The sequence below is a fragment of the Balaenoptera musculus genome, chromosome 3 (assembly GCF_009873245.2).
Source record: "Balaenoptera musculus isolate JJ_BM4_2016_0621 chromosome 3, mBalMus1.pri.v3, whole genome shotgun sequence".
NCBI lineage: Eukaryota > Metazoa > Chordata > Mammalia > Artiodactyla > Balaenopteridae > Balaenoptera > Balaenoptera musculus.
In genome coordinates this window covers 87,223,299-87,241,709 of record NC_045787.1, presented here as the reverse complement: position 1 = coordinate 87,241,709, position 18,411 = coordinate 87,223,299, and the positions used below count along the sequence as shown (strand labels likewise).

The following is an 18,411-nucleotide window of genomic DNA, read 5'->3' as shown; positions in this document are numbered from 1 at the left end:
CTGCAGCTATTCTCTAAATATTTTATTCCCTCTGGTGCTATTATAAATAGGGTTATTTTCTTAATTTCCTTTTCAGATTGTTCATTATTAGTGTAGAGAAATACAACTGATTTTTTTGTGTTGATTTTGTATACTGCAGCTATACTCAATTCATTTATTCTAATAGTTTTTTTGTGTGTGTAATATTAGGGTGTAGATCATATAATCTACAAAGATAATTTTGTTTGTTCCTTTCTAATTCGAATGCTTTTAATTTCTTTTTCTTGCTTAATTGCTCTGTCTGTGACTTCCAGTAATATATTAAATAGAAGTGACAAAAAATGGACAGCCTTACCTGGTTCCTGATCTTAGAAGAAAATATTTTAATCTTTCACTATTGAATATGATGTTAGCTGTGGTGAGCCCTTTCTATTTTTTATTGAACAATATTGGTCACCTCCAATTTACACAGTATGCTGCTTCTAGACATAAACTTATCATGTTTTATTGGCATTAAAGTTTTGAAGCTTGGTCTTTTATTCCAGAAGCCTTGCTTTTATAGTAAGCTCCCAAGTAATATTTTTAATTACTTTACAGGCATTGATATGGCACTTGTGATCTCATCATTCTGTTTGGGAACATCTATTAAATAATTGATGGCAATATTACAAATGATTTAAGAGGGCTAAGGTAGTAGTTTTTTCCACTAATATCTGGCAAGTCAGCCCTTTGATTTTAATTTTTGGAAAGGTTAGTGGATCAAAAATAAAATTCTTTTAAAAAATACATAAAAAGAACTCTTGCTTCTATTCATTTCCATCTTCTCCCTTTCTCCCTATGTGTAACCAGTGTTTCTTATGAAAATATAAGAAAAAGAATAATATATTTTTATATTCTTTTCTTAAATAAAAAATAGATGATACACAAAGGATGGCATGCTATTTACACAAAAGTTAAATTGGTATATATACTGTACTTTTATTTTTTTCACTTCATAGATCTCTCATAATAGATCCATAAGATTGCTCTCATTGTTTTTTCTTTTTTTTTTCTTTCTTTCTTCTTCTTCTCTTCTGTAACTGTGATATAGCAGTTAATTGTTTGGAAGTAGCATAATTCATTCACTCATGGTATGTATCTAATTTGTGCCCACTCTTTTGCTATTACAAGAATTGTTAGGTCAGTTATACATCTATAATTTTGTACAAATTTAAGTGTATTTGTAGGAGAGATTATCAGAGTAAGATTGCTAGGTCAAAGGGTACAGGCACCTATGATGTTGGTAGATATTCCCAGATTCCCCTTCTTAGGGGCTGTATCATTTTGCAGTCATGTAAGCAGAGGATATGCATTGAGAGTGATTGTTTCTCACAGCCTTGCCAATAGTGTGTTGTCAATCTATGAGATTTTTGCCATCTTAATAGGCAAGAAATGGTATCTGAATTAGTTTTAAATTGTATTTATCCCATTGTGAGTCTGATTGGGCATCTTTTCATATGTTTAAAAAACCATTTGGATTTCTTTAACTGTGATTATTCATCCTTGACTCATTTTGCTACCAAGTTGCTGATCTTTCTCTTCTTTGTTCCTGGAACACTTTTTATATATTAGTTATTAGTTCCTTGTATGTGATTAGAGTTATAAATATTTTTTTCCATTTTGTCATTTTGCTTTAGCCTTTGCCAGTAGCAGTTTTGCCATGCAGAAGTTTTATTTTTTAAATATTTTTTATCTACATTAATCTTTTTTTTTGTTTCCTTTTCTTGGCCTCTGAATCTTGAGTTATAGTTAGAAAGGCAGAAGAAGTACTTTCTGAATGGACAGGACTATCCTCAGCCACCTAAATTGTACAACTTAATGTGTGGGAGAGACACTGAAACATTTTCAGGACAGTAATATGCAGATGTAATCTTGTATAATAGCATCAACGCCAGTCTGCTTTTGTATAAAACAGAGCCCACTTCATATGTGAAGAAAGTGTGGGAAGAGTGTGACCATTCTTTCAAATCTGCATTAATAAAAGACATGCATTTAAATTTGGTCAGCATTTGGGAAGAAGCATCCTTCTTTGCTCTTCTATCCTCAAAGAAGAAGCAGAGTAAATATTATAAAGTTGTGAGTGTATCTCTAGCCATAGTCACTTCCATATCAATTTCTTTAAATTTAGTGCCTTATTGGTAATATATTCAGTAATTAAAGACTTTACATGTGAGTATTGCTATAGATTTGAACATACTACAATAAGTGCCATACGATAGGTAAGTAGTAGTAATAATATTAATAATAGTATTTTTGTAAGCAACAGCTGTTAGGCAACATGAAAATTATGCTCATTAAATATGTCATTGAATACATGCTATTAGGACACCCCTGCTAGGTGAACCAGTTGGTGATAATTTATTTAACTTTAGATCTTTGTCCTAAAGCTTTCTTTGCATATAGGCATTAAACTTGGGCTTTTTCTTTAAATAAATTTGTATGATTGTTCTGAAATTAAAATCAGCATTATCTGTAAGTTGTTACAAAGCTAATCTTTTTAAAAAAAACTTTGCAAATAACCTCAAATATGATGATATGCTGAAAATCAAGTTTTTAAAGGGTTATGGAACCCTTATAGCTATTTATTTTTAGTGCAAAATGTAGGATTTTCATTCTAGGATAAGCTAGAAATTACATATTTAGTAATTGATCCTCTTACTAGTTTGAGCAGAAATTGTGAGAAGCAGAAAACAGAGTTTAGCCTTCCCTCAGATTTAAGTATTTAAATGTAATAAAAAATTGTCAAAACATTTAAAGTCCCAGCTTATAAAGATTCTGTTTAAAGCATTTTTATGTTCAATAGACTTGTGAAAGTGATTAAATTATTATAGTCCAATTATTTTTTTAGTCCTTTTTTTCTAGACAAGGGAGAAGAAACCAAAAAAATTTTTGGATGCTTTCCAAGAACTCTATGTGTGTGCATGAGAAGTTCTAATCACTTGATTCAGGTCTGAGTTTTATTGGACAGGCTTGTCTGGTGGGTTAAAATCCCCTCATCCTCTCTCAGATGATAACTAGCTTGTTTTCCTCTCCTTAAAAATAGTAAGAATTTATTTTTTATAGCTATCTCCAACCTGGGGACATAAGCCACTTTGGCTTCATATGATGCTGGCTTAAAGAAAAGAATGAAATATGAAAAGACAAAAACAAAGAAGGGCGTAAAAGGTAAGGAAAGGAACAAAGCTCAAGGTAAAAGAACAGGAGAATGTTGAGGATTCAAAAAGATGAAATAAGTTCAAAGTAGTAAGGAGAGATAAGTATGCAATGCTAAATGTTCTAAAGGAGGATCTCATTGTCATCTTAGAAAATGTTTTTAGAGGTAAGGGAAAAAATTTTTTTTAAAGAAAGAATAATTGTTTTTAAGTAGGAATATCAAAATTGAGTAATTTTTCATGGTGTATAAATAATATTCAAGGCCAACAGGTCACTTTTGGACCTTAGGACACAATTTTAGATTGTACTTGATAAACTTATTTTTCACTGCACACATCTCAGATACATATATTTGAGAAAAAATATTGCTGTTCACTTTTTGGTAGTGCCTAGCCTAGATTCTAGAGGTAATTATCCTAGTTTTTGCTACAGTATTAATAGAAGTGACATATTTAGAAATAAATTGTTAAATTTAAAAAGTGAAAGTTATCAAAAAATTTAAATTACATTGTTTTTCTGAGAGATAATTTTATCTAATTAAAATAATTACTTTTAGAGTATTGATTTTTGTCTATTTAAAATACATTATTTTTAGGGGTGTTAATAATTATTTTCAAAATTAGTTTGCATTTATTTAAAACTAAAATATTTTTAAATATTTAGGAAATATTAATTTAATGCTGATAGGAAAACATTAAAAGCTTCACATTATTTCAGATGTCTTATGAAGTAAATTCTCTTGAAAAATATTAAGTACTTCAAGTTGTTTCATTTGTTAATACTTTTTGCATGGCAGTGCACAGCTAAAATTCATTAAATATAACCTCCCCCTAATGGTAGTTGCTTGTCCTGACAAAAATAGGACTGCTTTAATCCAAGAAATATGATACTTAGCTTTTGTTTTACTGTAGTTTAATGCCACACTTATAAATATCCAGAAAAATTTCTAAGAAAGTACATCTTAAATGTTTTAAAACATGTCTTAATGGGAATTTTTTTTCCTTTTTCTATGTTGCTAATTCTGCCCATTCTGCACTTAGAATGATCAATTTCAAGGATTAGATTAGTTATATACATTTAACACTGTTACATTGAATCAAGAATTAGATTAGTTATATAAATTTAACACTGTTACATTGAAGAAAACTTTAAGTGGAATGTCTTATTTGAAATATTTCTTTTGTTGTCTGTATGTGTAGAGTAAAACTATCTATCGGAAGGCAGCTCTGTTTGTCCCCACCTGTGTCTTTCGGGGGAGTAGACAAAGCAGAATGTTCCAGCTGTGTCAGATCAGGCATAGTCAGTCATGGTTGGGTTTGGCCTTGATTTTGGGATTTGCTGTAATTTGTTTTTTAAATGAATATCTAATTTCCACTGTGATTTTTATAGCTATAAAGTTAAAAGAGCTTTTAAATTATTAATTACAGTAGTCATATGGTAAATATAATGGACGTTAGACAATTGTTTTCATAACCATCACTTGTTTTGTTTATAATTTTAAATGCCATGGGTGGGAATGTTAAATGTTTCACTATGAGAGCAGTCATATTGTATCTTTATCTTGTGTGCTAGTGATTCTTTGTACTGGAAGTCTCTCAAGCCTATAAAATTAGACTGCTGTTTTCTGTTTTCTATTTATGATTGCATACAGTGCCAGAAAAGCTTAATTAAACACAGTTTTGATGAGGAAGAATGAAAATAATATTTCATATTTGAAAAAATCATATATGAATAGTAAAAGATATTAAATGCTATCAGTCTTTAAAACTGGTTTCCACTTCTTGCCTAAAATTTCAGGGCCTTTTTGCAGGTTGGTTATTGAAGAACATTTTTTTCTGTATACATTTTTTTTTTAATCAATACTGGATTATTTAGGACCTATTTAAAAATTGAAATAGGAATAGTTGCAAATATATTAACATAACACATAGCACAAATATATTAACACATAGTTGCAAGTATATTAACATTATAACAAGAGGTTAGTAAATACTTTTGGTTGATATCTGTATATCCTACCTACTGTTTAGCAAAGCGTAGGAAGGGTGTAAACCTGCTGATAAGGCATTAAGTTACTGGCTGTGGTATTGTTCTATTTTTATGTATGATATGCTGGCTATAGCTCATTACTTTTTTTTTTTTAACTAATAGAAACTTATTACTACTAGTAGAAAATTATTAAGAGTACAGGACATCTTTTTGTTGTGTGCATGGGTTGTTTTTTTCCTCTGTAATTAGGAAATCTAACATTCATTTGTTAGAAGGAAAAATGTTTACAGTCTATTTTATAGTTACCTTAGTCCATTGTTTTATTGTATGTACAGGCATCGAATTGTTCTATGAACTACTTCATAGAAGTCGTTTTGGGCAAAACTATGTATTGAATTTTATTGTTACTTAATGATCTATTAAAGTTTTTATGTTGGCAAATACAATAACAATAAAAACAAGCCTCATGTGATTTTTATTTGCAGATAGATAGGATGCATACATTAAATGCTTTTACATTTAAATATCCATATTCGTAAGGTTCTTATTTTACACTAAATAATACTGTTGCACTCGATTGACAGTTGACATTTTATATAGGTCTTGGAATAGATATTTAATCATTTTGTTTTAAGATAATATTTTTAATGTGACTGTAAGTAGAATGTGCCTACTGGTGTAATATTTTTCATGAATCTGTCATATTAAGATGTGTGGAAATGTTTTCTTATTGTACTTAAGGTGGTTAACCTTCAGTGTAACATATCTTAATTTTTTTGCCAAAATACTTATGTTCTTTAGCAGATTGCAGGAAAATTAGTGTCATTATTAAAAGTGCCCTTTGTATCAGAGTTTTAAAAAAGTTATGTCCAAGGTTTTGGGAGTATGATTTTAACAGATAAATGAATATACTTAGGTTTAATTTTTGGAGAACTAATGTGTCAACTTTACCTACATTTAAAAAAAACTTTATAATGGAAAATTTAATTTAAAAAGTTTAACATTTACCAGTGTACCTATTCCACTTAAAACTTGATGGGATTTGATACAAGCATAGCTCATAACTAGGTATTGAGGCCATTATGTATAACTTGAAATTATTATTATAAAGATTTTAAATGTGATGGATAAATACACTAACAAGTAATTTTTTAAAAAGCTAAAGTGGAGGAAATTATATTGGCTCGACATTAAAACTGATATTTTATGTAATTATCTGGGTTTATAGTAACTGATAAGGTCTCTAATAGTTTAATAATTTGGTGTGATTTAAGGATTACTGATCTCTAAAATATCAACAGCATAATTTCCAATATGTACAATGTTTTGGTCTGTTCTGTTACGCTTTTACCTAATTTGTTATTTGTTTATTGTATTTAGAATATTATTATACTATTTAAAAATGACTACTTGATTGTCTAATAATGAATAGACATCATTGAACACAGGAAGTAAGTGTTGTCTTCTGAATTTGAAGATGTTCCTCACTTTTTGTTTTGATATTTTAATATTAAAATTTTTACAGTTCATATTCAAAGACAGCTATCATTTATATGTATAAACTTTTGCATGCCTGCCAGCACAATGATGACTAGTGCTTGTGTTTTGAAAGATAGGATTTTATTAATCATCTATTAAGTGTCTTTTAGGCTTAATTTGTAATCTATGACAAGTAATTTATTGTTGTAGGGAGTTATTTAATGAGAAATTAGAATTTAAAATTGATATTGCCATATAAAAATGGTTTACATTTCAACTATAGTTCTTTTGTTGTCAGTAACCTTTTAAAAACGTATTTGTCTAGCAAGTATTTATTAGTAAATCACCAGTTTTTTTCTCCTGTAAAGTTTTTAGAGGGTCAGGTAAGCAGGATGGAGTTTACTGAGTCTTATTATTTCTTAAGGATAGAGTTTCATCAGATTCATAATACATCATTTTTCATGAATCATAATGCGTCGTGTTCGAGATAGATCTGTGTGGACCTCACTCAAAGAGGGTTCATTGCTGAAGACCCTTGTTAAATAGATACACTGAGACGGCCTTATCAGCAAGGTGTGTGTTTGCAGGGCAGCATTGCAATCAGACTCTAGTTATGTTTTTGTGCCCATTTTGGGATGCTTAAAAATAATTACCTATTAGATATACTCTGTATATCACAGATAATTGTTTCCTAACATTATAAATCCAAAGTGTTATATAGATTTAGAACACGTTAATTTGTTTTTAAGTAGTCTATATATATTTAAAAATATTTGGAAGATACTAGATTTATATCCTAATTGAATTACCAAAAGATATAGATTAGTGGCCATAATTTCAGTTGTGTTTGATGATTCTTTAAGGTTTTAATGAGACTGTGGTGCTGAATTAAATAAGCATATGCTTGATGCTTAGTTGCTTAAGTGATATTTTCTTTTTTTGACAAGGTTCATATTTTTGGGGGAAAATAAAAGGTCTCTTGGTTGTATTGTAACTGGAAGAAAAATAGTGAAAGAGAACTGTTACCAGATTTGGTTAAAATTATGCACACTTGGGGTAATTTGTAGCGTGTTATTTCAGTTTATTGATGTAAGAAAAATATTTTGAAATTTAGTGTATTTAACACAATTAATTTATAACAATGTTACTAAAATTATACGTAAAATACATATTTTCACCTCACCATTGAAAAATACAAAATATTAAATTATAAATGAGAGAATCTCCATGATCTTACTAAGATATTTCTATTTTTAACAACAAATTAAAAAAAAGTAAAACTGAGAATAAGTCACTCAAGCTGATTTTCTCCCTGTCTTCTCTCTAGATCTCATAGCTATAGATAGATTCTGAAAAATATACTTGAGAATTCGTTTTGTGAATGTTTGTTTATTATTTTTTACTTCAGTAATAAAGTTACCTTATTGATACGTTATTTTCCTAAGTTTTGATTATTTCCCCCTTACTTACTATGAACTGCATTTTGCAGCCTTGTTAGTTGATCAGTTCCCAAAATAATTAATCTATCATTCTTGATTGATTTTTAGAAATAGTTCTCATGGTAAACATAATGATATATTACATGGCATTTGTTGAGTATCTTTTTGTTCATGAAACTATAAGTAAAACTGGAAAAACTTTTTTAAAATATGAAAACAGGACAATAAATGATCTTAAATTTAATATTACAATAAGTTATGAAATTTGCCTATTAAATTGGTATTATGATACCTATTTTACCTGGCACACAATGTTATTATGAGACTAAAATATGATTATAGATTTTAAAGCATTTTATAAAGTATTAATGTTACACAAATATAGTAATATTATTTTTTAGAACTGCAATGATTTTCTTGCCTGATTTCAAAATAATGAAATGAAATAAACATATCTCATTGCTCTTATAAGTAGTAATTTCAGAATCTGAATGTTAATTTTTACTGGGTTTTTTTGTGTGTGTGTGCCTAATTTCCAGGTAGTATAGACAGACCATTTAACTTTTGAACAAACTTAATCTGAATTAAGTTTGTAATGTGGAAGAAGAAATAGGCTAAGAACAAAATTTAGCATTAAAGTAAATAGTATCAGTATGGCATTTGGAGCACAACATGTGGAACCGTATGAATAGGATATTAAATTATAAATTATTTCCCTTTTCGTGCTAATTTTTGGAATTTACCTATGGGAAAATCTTAGGAATTTGTTGTTGCATACTGAATTTTTTTTTTTTTTTAAATCTAGTCTTTGTAAACATAATCTTTATCAAACCATTTCGATATTGGCAGACAACTCAAAGTCTATGTTTATTTTTAAGGGTGCATTTGAAGTTCTAGATTTTTCTTTCTTTTATCACAGTTCAGGAGAAAATATATTCTGAAGAATGTGGAAAAATGTTAGCATTTAAGGCTGCTTGATTACTTTTTAACTGTTGGTTGTATTAAAGACAGTGTTTTAAATCTGGTGTTTCTAGCCTTCATTTAGGTGTTTAAATTGTTTTACTTTGAAATAATTTCAAAGTAGAAGTGTTCCAAGAGTAGTACAGATATCTCATATACCCTTTACCCAGATTCACTAATTTTTTTAAATGATGTATAGTTGATTTACAATATTGTGTTAGTTTCGGGTGTACAGCAAAGTGATTCAGTTATTTATGTATATATGTGTTTTTTCAGATTATTTTCCTCTATAGTTTTGTTATAAGATAATGAATATAATTCGCTGTGCTATACAGTGAATTCTTGTTGTGTATCTATTTTATGTATAGTAGTTAGTATCTGTTAATCAGGTTCACTAATTTTTAATGTTTTGCCATCAATATATTTCTCACCATCCTCTGTTTTGATTGTAAAAGCATACATTTTTCTTGATGATAACTGCTCATATTACTAAGAATTTTATTTTTAGATTTTTAATCAGATTTTCCTTCTCCTATGCTATATAAATCTTTTATTATATAATGTAAAATAAAGTGAACACTATAACATTGAATGTTCAGAAATGATTTTTATATGTGCATTGGGACTAAGGCTGATAGGCATTAAATAACTACAATGTATAGAGTTATAAATGGTGATATTTACCTACATATTTTACAGAATATTCTGTCTTCGTTGTCATTGAGAGTGTTGAGTGAAATGATAACCCTTATCTTAGCAATGAGTAGGGAAATAATATACATACAATAATATATAAATATAAATAATTGAGGACAGTCACCACACCTGATACTGACCTATGTTTAATCTTTCCCTTGCTACTATCCAACTTTTACTGAAAGGTAAATGAGCAGAATAGTTTAGTATAGCTACTAAGGGTATATTTTGCAGTTGTTAGCTTGCTATAAATGAATGACAGAATTAGGTCTCTCTGTTTTAATTTTTCCCTCAATAACACAGTGGTAGACTTGTATGTGGTAGAAGGTAGGGTTGAAATTAAATGGCCTTAAGTCTCTTCTTTTTGAAGATACTCAGCCTATCATTTTCAAATTGTAATATCTAGTCCCAGAGGATATGTATCCAGTCAGGTGCCCAAGGCTGGGAGTAAATGTAAGTGGTGTGTAGGACTTATTCCAGAGGAATTGTGTTCTCAGGTACTTCTCTGAATAGAAGGGCTTATATGTACATTAATATTGTTGGAAGGATTATTCATCAGGTAGAAGGTTGGAATAGATGATTCTTCTTTCTAGCAACTTTATGCATCATCTTTTCTTAACTGTCTGTTCAACAGATAAGAAGTGAAAAAGAACTGAAAGTGGAAGATGGAAGGAGAAATAAAAGCATCATGAGCATTGGACAGTCTGATCTTTATTAACTGAGATTTGGCTGTATATTAGTTTACTTTCATTTGAAAACGTGACAGAAATTATCAGTTGGAGTTTGTAATTAAGTTTAAATTCATATTTTATTTCATGTAAGTAACTTGGGTCTGACATAAAAGCAGGAATTCAGAGTCTCTGCCATTAATTTATTATGGTCAAATTAGAAAAGAATACGTTTTAGCTACTGAAATGACTATGTATTAGCTTAGAAATGGTCATTATTGGAGCATTTTAATTAGAAGGTTCTGAAAAAATAATACATTTGTGAATATGTTATGTAGAATAATTTAGTTGGCCTGCAAATAATAATGGAGTAAAAATCATTCCTTTGTATTTCTGCAGAGTAGTAAAAAGTTTCCATAGTTGTATTTTAAAGGATATAAAAACATTTAGTACATTACCTGTACTTTTGAAGTAACAAATTCAGAATTAGAACAGCAGGCTTTTTTTCCCTCAAGTTTTAAGGGACTCTTCAATTGAAAGTTAGTTTTTTAAAAGTTAATTTCTTTGCTCACACTTTGGCATTTGGACAGTGTCATAACATGTGTGACTGCTTAAATAGAAGATACGTGTGAAATTACTCTCATCCTACTGTTGGATTGCCTTCCAGCAATGCATTGGACTGCTGCAGTCAGGCAATCTGCTACTCAGGATATTTAAGTTTAGAAAAAGGAGATCCATTTCTTATATATATAAGAAGAAAAGAAATTGCTTTTCTACATGGAAATGTTGCTGTACTAGCTCTGATTGCATCAGAAGGATAGGTAGTTCATGACATACAAATAGGCAGTGTTTCAAGAGTTGATTTTTTAAAGTTGTGCTTTTTTTTAGGAGTTGAACTAGGAACACTTTTTCTTTCTAGGAGTGTTTTGTGTAATGGGTCCACTAATCTGGTCTACAGTAGTCTTTTACATGAACTATAATATTGATGGTATTATGGGATCCAGTCAGCCTTTTATAAGGATGTTTCTGTGGAAAAATAATCTTTAGAGCACTAGCTTAGGTGGTTCAAAGGATACATTTCTGTGTTCTCATGGTGGCTCCAAAGTGTTGGCTGGGGCACAGGAGTGGGTGCTGGGGTCTGGAGAACAGGTTTTCTAGTTTGGAAGCTAAAGGGTCTGACTAGAACTCTTCCATTGGAAATACTAGATCACACTCAGCATTTCCTGGCGTTGAGCCTTCATCTTTCTTCTTCTCTTCCACAGTTCATTATTAGCGTCTTGTTACCACCCATTCTTTTTGTGACTAGGATTTCTTTCCTCTTCAACTATAAGACACAAAATAGTATTAGCATTTCTTTATCTTTTCCTGTCATCAGAGCAAGTCTTCTTCTATCTTTTAAAAAGTTTTCTAAGAGTTTATACAGATACCAAACAAATAGAGATTTGGGAAAGGAATAAAAATACTCTTAGGAAGGGCTCAGTCCAAGAAAAGATACCAGTGGTGGATTTTGGGGTAATCGGAAACTGAAAGTCATTTTCTGTATGTATTTGGAAGAACCCTCAGACTTCCTTGGAGCATTCCTAAGGAAGAGCATGAAGAGAATTAGTGATAAAAAGTACCTGAGGAAAGGGTAGGTAAGTTAACTTTTCTGCAGTGGGAAACAGAAGGTAAAATGCAGTGATTTCAATAGTGCTTATCTTACCCTCATTTTCTTTCCCCCTTCAGTCCCAAATTTAAATTGTGTTGACTTGCTCTGGAGTTGTTCCATACTCAGAGCCAGCATGGCAGTGGCTGGAGTTATCTGAAGAAGTTTGCTGACAGTTTAGCTAGGAGAAGAGAGGAGGTTAAGTCTCAACCAGCAGCAGCAGATAGTGAAGAATTATCTGTGGACTTTTCAGCCTTGGGCTATGTAGGACATGTGTAAGTAAGCGATGCTTGTAAGTCATATATTGCTTTTTGTTTAAAACCAAAGAAACTTAAATTCCACAATATGATGCTTTAGTGATGGCTGTCTAATATGGCAATGAGAGAAGGGCCCTGCAATAAAATTGAACAAATTTCCTAACATACGTAATTTGTTGATTGTTGAGTAGGTATCTCTATATTGGTTTTTTGAAATAGTTTAAAAATATCTCAAAGTTCTAATAGAAAGTATTTTTTTTATTTATGCAATTTACTACAGTATTTCAAACTATATATATTGTAACCACAGTTAGGTTATTTATTGAAGCTACAGAGTTTAAGTGGTCAGTTTCTGACATAATTAAACATTTAGGGATATCAGATAGCCTAATGGGATCATTAAATGGAAATAAGTGGTTAAATTTTGGGCAGAAAAATTTTAAAAATGGTTTCTTAGAGTAAAACAGCTTTCACATTTTGTAATAAGGTGATACTTGGGTAGAAAAGGAATGGTTAGGTCATAATTTAAGGGTCAGGGTAAGTGGATAGTGTGGTAAGTGCTTTTTTGTTAACTTCACCGTCCTTTTGCAGCTATTGAAGAAGGTAGTCCACTCAGAGATACTACCTGTTTTGTGAAATCTTCCAACTGTAAAACTGTGATCTTCTGTAGGAAATTCTATTCCAGAAAATCCTGGTGATGCTTAGGAAGAGCTTGAATTTTCCTCAAACAGAATTATTTAAAAGCAGCTCTTAATGCACAGAAATTCACCTGCTTTAAAACACTCTTAAATATTTAATTTATAGACTGATACTTTGCATTTTAATAGAAACTTTCAATTTTAGAAAAACTTTTTAGTGATTTTTAGCCATCTATCATACTTATTCTAGATAGAATAGTTTTCATTTGAAGTATTGGTTGTAGAATTTGTTGCCTTAAACATAAACAGATGAGAAATGAAGAATCCTTGTATTTCTTTATTTTGCTTTTTAAACTACAAAATCAATACATCCTCACTAAAGAAAGCTTGGAAAACACAAAGCACAAATGGCAGAAATCACAAATTACCCATAATCCACAACCCAAAGACAAATCAATCACTGTTTATACCTGAGTGAATATTCTCAGTATTTTTCTATGTAAATGTAATTTGTATTTTCCAAAGAAGTTATACTTAATGTATAGCTTCACTAGTTAATATATTTTGAACATTATCCCATAACAAGAAATAATCTGATAGAACATTAGTTCTTCATGGCTGGGAAGTATGTTCATTTGGTATTTACATTATTTGTTTTTTGCTCTTTATACCTTTGCACATGCATCTTGGTAGGCACCTTGATTATTTCTTTTGTTTTTAAAGGATGTAAAACATGAAAATGTCATGAAAATGACCCCCTTTTCTGATTATGATGGGAATACATGTTGATTGGAACTTAATACTTTTCAAGTGTATGTTTAAAAGTATTTTTTAAAGTATATGGTTTCAGAGTTCTTGCAACTACATAATCTACTATCAACAATTTGGTCAGCCCCATTTCAGACTTGTTAATGCATATAGGCACCAAATATAAATATTTATTTTAATATAAAAATGGCTCATATTAAGTGTTGTTTTGTGTTATCTTTTTCTAAATTATCTCAGACGTATTTTTCTATGCTAGTAAATACAGACTGTAATATAATTTTTAAAAGCTATTTTGTATTCCATTGTATTGATTTGCTATGCTTTATGTAACTATTACTTATTATTGCATATGTTTCTGACTTGTCAGCATTATAAACATCCCTGAAATAATTAACTATTGCTATATCAGTTTCTTTTTTTTTTAATTTTTATTTTTTTATTGGGGTATAGTTGTTTTACAATGTTGTGGTAGTTTCTACTCTACAGCAAAGTGGAGTTCCATGTGCTATATCTATTTTATACATATTAGTGTATATGTGTCAATCCCAATCTCCCAATTCATCCCACCCCCCACCCCCACTTTCCTCCCTTGGTGTCCATACGTTTGTTCTATACATCTGTGTCTCTACTTCTGCCTTGCAAACCTGTTCATCCGTACCATTTTTCTAGATTCCACATATGCGTTAATATACGATATTTGTTTTTCTCTTTCTGACTTACTTCACTCTGTATGACAGTCTCTAGGTCCATCCACGTCTCTGCAAATGACCCAGTTTCGTTCCTTTTCATGGCTGAGTAATATTCCACTGTATGTATGTACCACATCTTCTTTATCCATTCATCTGTTGATAGACATTTAGGTTGCTTCCATGACCTGGCTATTGTAAATAGTGCTGCAATGAACATTGGGGTGCATGTTTTTTGAATTATGTTTTTCTCTGGGTATATGCCTAGTAGTGGGATTGCTGGGTCATATGGTAATTCTATTTTTAGTTTTTTAAGGAACCTCCGTACTATTCTGCATAGTCGCTGTATCAATTTATTCCTGTCAACAGTGCAAGAGGGTTCCCTTTTCTCTACACCCTCTGCAGCATTTATTGTTTGTAGATTTTCTGATGATGCCCATTCTAACCGGTGTGAGGTGATACCTCATTGTAGTTTTGTTTTGCATTTCTCTAATAATTAGTGATGTTGAGCAGCTTTTCATGTGCCTCTTGGCCATCTGTATGTCTTCTTTGGAGAAATGTCTATTTAGGTCTTCCGCCCATATTTTGATTGGGTTGTTTGTTTTTTTGATATCGAGCTGCATGAGCTGTTTATATATTTTGGAGATTAATCCTTTGTCCATTGATTCATTTGCAAATATTTTCTCCCATTCTGAGGGTTGTCTTTTTGTCTTGTTTATAGTTTCCTTTGCTGTGCAAAAGCTTTTAAGTTTCATTAGGTCCCATTTGTTTATTTTTGTTTTTATTTCCATTACTCTAGGAGGTGGGTCAAAAAAGATGTTGCTGTGATTTATGTCAAAGAGTGTTCTTCCTATGTTTTCCTCTAAGAGTTTTATAGTGTCCGGTCTTACATTTAGGTCTTTAATCCATTTTGAGTTTATTTTTGTTTATGGTGTTAGGGAGCGTTCTAATTTCATTCTTTACATGTAGCTGTCCAGTTTTCCCAGCACCACTTATTGAAGAGACTATCTTTTCTCCATTGTATATCCTTGCCTCAGTTTCTTCTTTTTTCTTTTACTTCTGCAATTATTTCCTGGGAATATATTCTGAGAGTGAAATTTTGGAGTCTAGAGGGTATTTGCTTTTAAAATTTGCTACCTGTTGGCAGAATACACTTCAGGGTGAATGGCTGTGTCAGTTTGTACTCTCACCCACAGTATATCTGAATGCTCATTTCCCTGTGTCTATTCTAAACCATTTGTTATCCATCTTTTAATTCCTGAAAATCAGTTAATGAACAGTTATGTTTTTTAAGAATTAATGTTACCTATTTATTTCCTTTTCAAGCAAAATAGTTTTCTCATCCATTAAGGGCAATGGATGGAGGAAATGAGGACAAAAGTTACTTCTCTTCTAAATAACAGCAAGAGGTGTCACACTGCTCACTTAGATTCTTTTAGTAGTTAAGCAATTTTGTAGAATAATTGCTTATATATAATCTACAAGGGAAGTTCCCCCCAAATTAGATTAACATTTTTTCTGTAAAGCAAAACTTTTTTGGACTGCAGAATATACCAGCAGGAGTCAGGGTTGTGTGTAGTGTTAAGGAAGCCAAGTTGGTTTGAATTTCTTTTCTACCACTTACTAGCCATTGTAATCTTGGGCAAGCTACTTAACCTCTCTGAACCACAGTTTTTCTAAACCATAAAGTGATAATTAAATTTTCCTCATAGGATTGTTGCAATGAGATAATATATATAATATGCTTAGCACAGTGCCTATGCATTCTAGGCACTCAAAAAATGAAAATCACCGTTATTCATTATTGTTGTTGTTACTGTTCATGCTACTATTATTCTTACTAGTACTACTTCCACCCCCTTGTTATTTTTTACTATTAATACAAAATGTTCTTTCTCATTCCTTAATTTTATTTGATAAAAATTTAAAGAAAAAAGAAAAGCAAGATAGTTAGAAACAGCAGTAGTAGGAATTTTCTTAGGTAGGTGGGGTAGAAATTGGACAAAGTCGTGTTTCTGTCAGTTTATAGGAACAAACAGAACTGAGAACATGAATTTTTAAGGCAGTATTCATTGATCAACTGATATTTAAGAAATCCTATCTTACTATTATATCTCCTATAACATACACTATTTAAATGAAATAGTTATATTGTAAACCACATACACACATAGATAAAACTTAAAACAAACTGGAGATACTTAGAAAGCTTATGATGGCCAGTCTTTTCTTTATTCTTCAATATTTTATAACAATATATCTCAATAGAAGCAGCTTTTATTACAATGAATATACTCTCATGGGCCAAGATTAAAGGTAATTTGTTATACAGAATATTTTGTCCAATAGAACTTATTGTCAGCATATCAGCCAAGTACCTTCATGTAAGGTTCATCTATAAGCAAATGGAAATACATATGTTAAACAGAATCAGAGGTTGATATGGTATAGAGTAAAACAGAATTTTACTTATACTACCAAGGAGTTGACACCTTAGACTAGATAACTGAAGGTCACTCATTTCACTTTAAACCTTTTAAAAGGCAGTCTTTCTAAAATATGTTAAAGAAAATATATCAAGATAATTAGCCTTTTCTTGGTGGCTCGAGAAAGTCATCACTATAACAACTGTCAGTGACATTACTATGTTATGTACAGTGATACAGGCAGGGATAATTGAAAGATATATGGGTACTTGATCTGATAGTCAGTGGTTCCAGACTTAGTACTTTTGGGGTATACCATCAAAAAGAGAAAGTATAAGAACTGAAAAATGACAGGTATTGAGGAAGGCATAGTCATTAAATGGTAAGCGGCAATTACTAGTGTCAATATTTTGGATTTTTTTATATACTCACAAGTGATAATTAGAGAAGAGAGTATGAAGGTTCAAGTTCTTTTTTTATAAAAGACCTTCAGATTGTACTTAACTTAAAATCCTATGACTCAGCAGTCTGTGGACACCATGATGGAAAAAATGGCAGCTTTATTCCCTATACTCAGAATGATGAAATACTTGACAGACCACACAGTGGAAGCCCCTTCACTTAAAAGAAGTAAGAGTCTGGTTAGATAACTTGTTCCAAGGTAAATAATAATAATATTTTAACATTTGAGTCCAACACTCTGTGAAGCACTAAATATATTTTAACTCCTTTAATTCTCACATCATCCCTAGGGTAGGTACTGTTATTATCTCCATTTTCCAAATGAGGAAACTTGAAGCACAGAGAGATGACAGCTAGTAAATTTCAGGGCCAAGGTTAGAATTTGGGCAGTATGACATCAAAAATACATGTTCCTAACCACTGCTCTGTACTACCTCTGTTATAGCAAATTTTCGAACCTAATGTTTTAGACCTAAACATAGTAAAAATTCCTCTTTGAGACCTGTATCCATTAGTAATATGTATCAAACACATAACCACCAGTGTAGCTTTCTCATTTATTTCACAGAATTACACATTAAACCTTTAGCTGTACTTGAGGCACTGGGAAGTACATTTTCTCTGAATATTTAAATGCTCACAGAATAAAAACAACAATAAATATGTATACATGCTTTTTTTCATGAAAATGTATAAAGATTTACCCTCAAAATAAAAATATCCTCTAAAAATACACAAATTTATTTATTCCTTCATGTACATGAACAATTATGGATAAGACTTAAAAATACAAATGTAATGGCTCTTGGATATAGGAGTCTGCTCTGAGTACTACAACAGTACCTTAAATCAGTATTATTCTGTCAGTAAAGCCTCCAGTAGTGGGTTTTGATATAAATTTATTGGACCCAATTTGGCAGTTTTTTTTAATTGGAGTGGAAGCATTCAGATGTATTAAATAGTAAAGGTCAATATTGTTTTAAGAAACTTTAGTTTTAGAAGTGGATAGATAAATGTATGGATGTTTCTGTGGAGATTGGTCTGAACAGTTGGAAAAGGACCATTTAACAACTGCTTGAGTTCCAACTTCAGCTACTCCCTGTATGCTCAGACTGCTGAATAATTCT

The 18,411-nt window shown here is 30.9% G+C and overlaps 1 protein-coding gene across 6 annotated transcripts in view; it reads left to right on the top strand.

The window, feature by feature from the left end:
• Nucleotides 1-18,411, top strand: part of FBXL17 (F-box and leucine rich repeat protein 17) — a 472,180-nt gene that overhangs the window by 59,430 nt on the left and 394,339 nt on the right. The window lies entirely within an intron of this gene.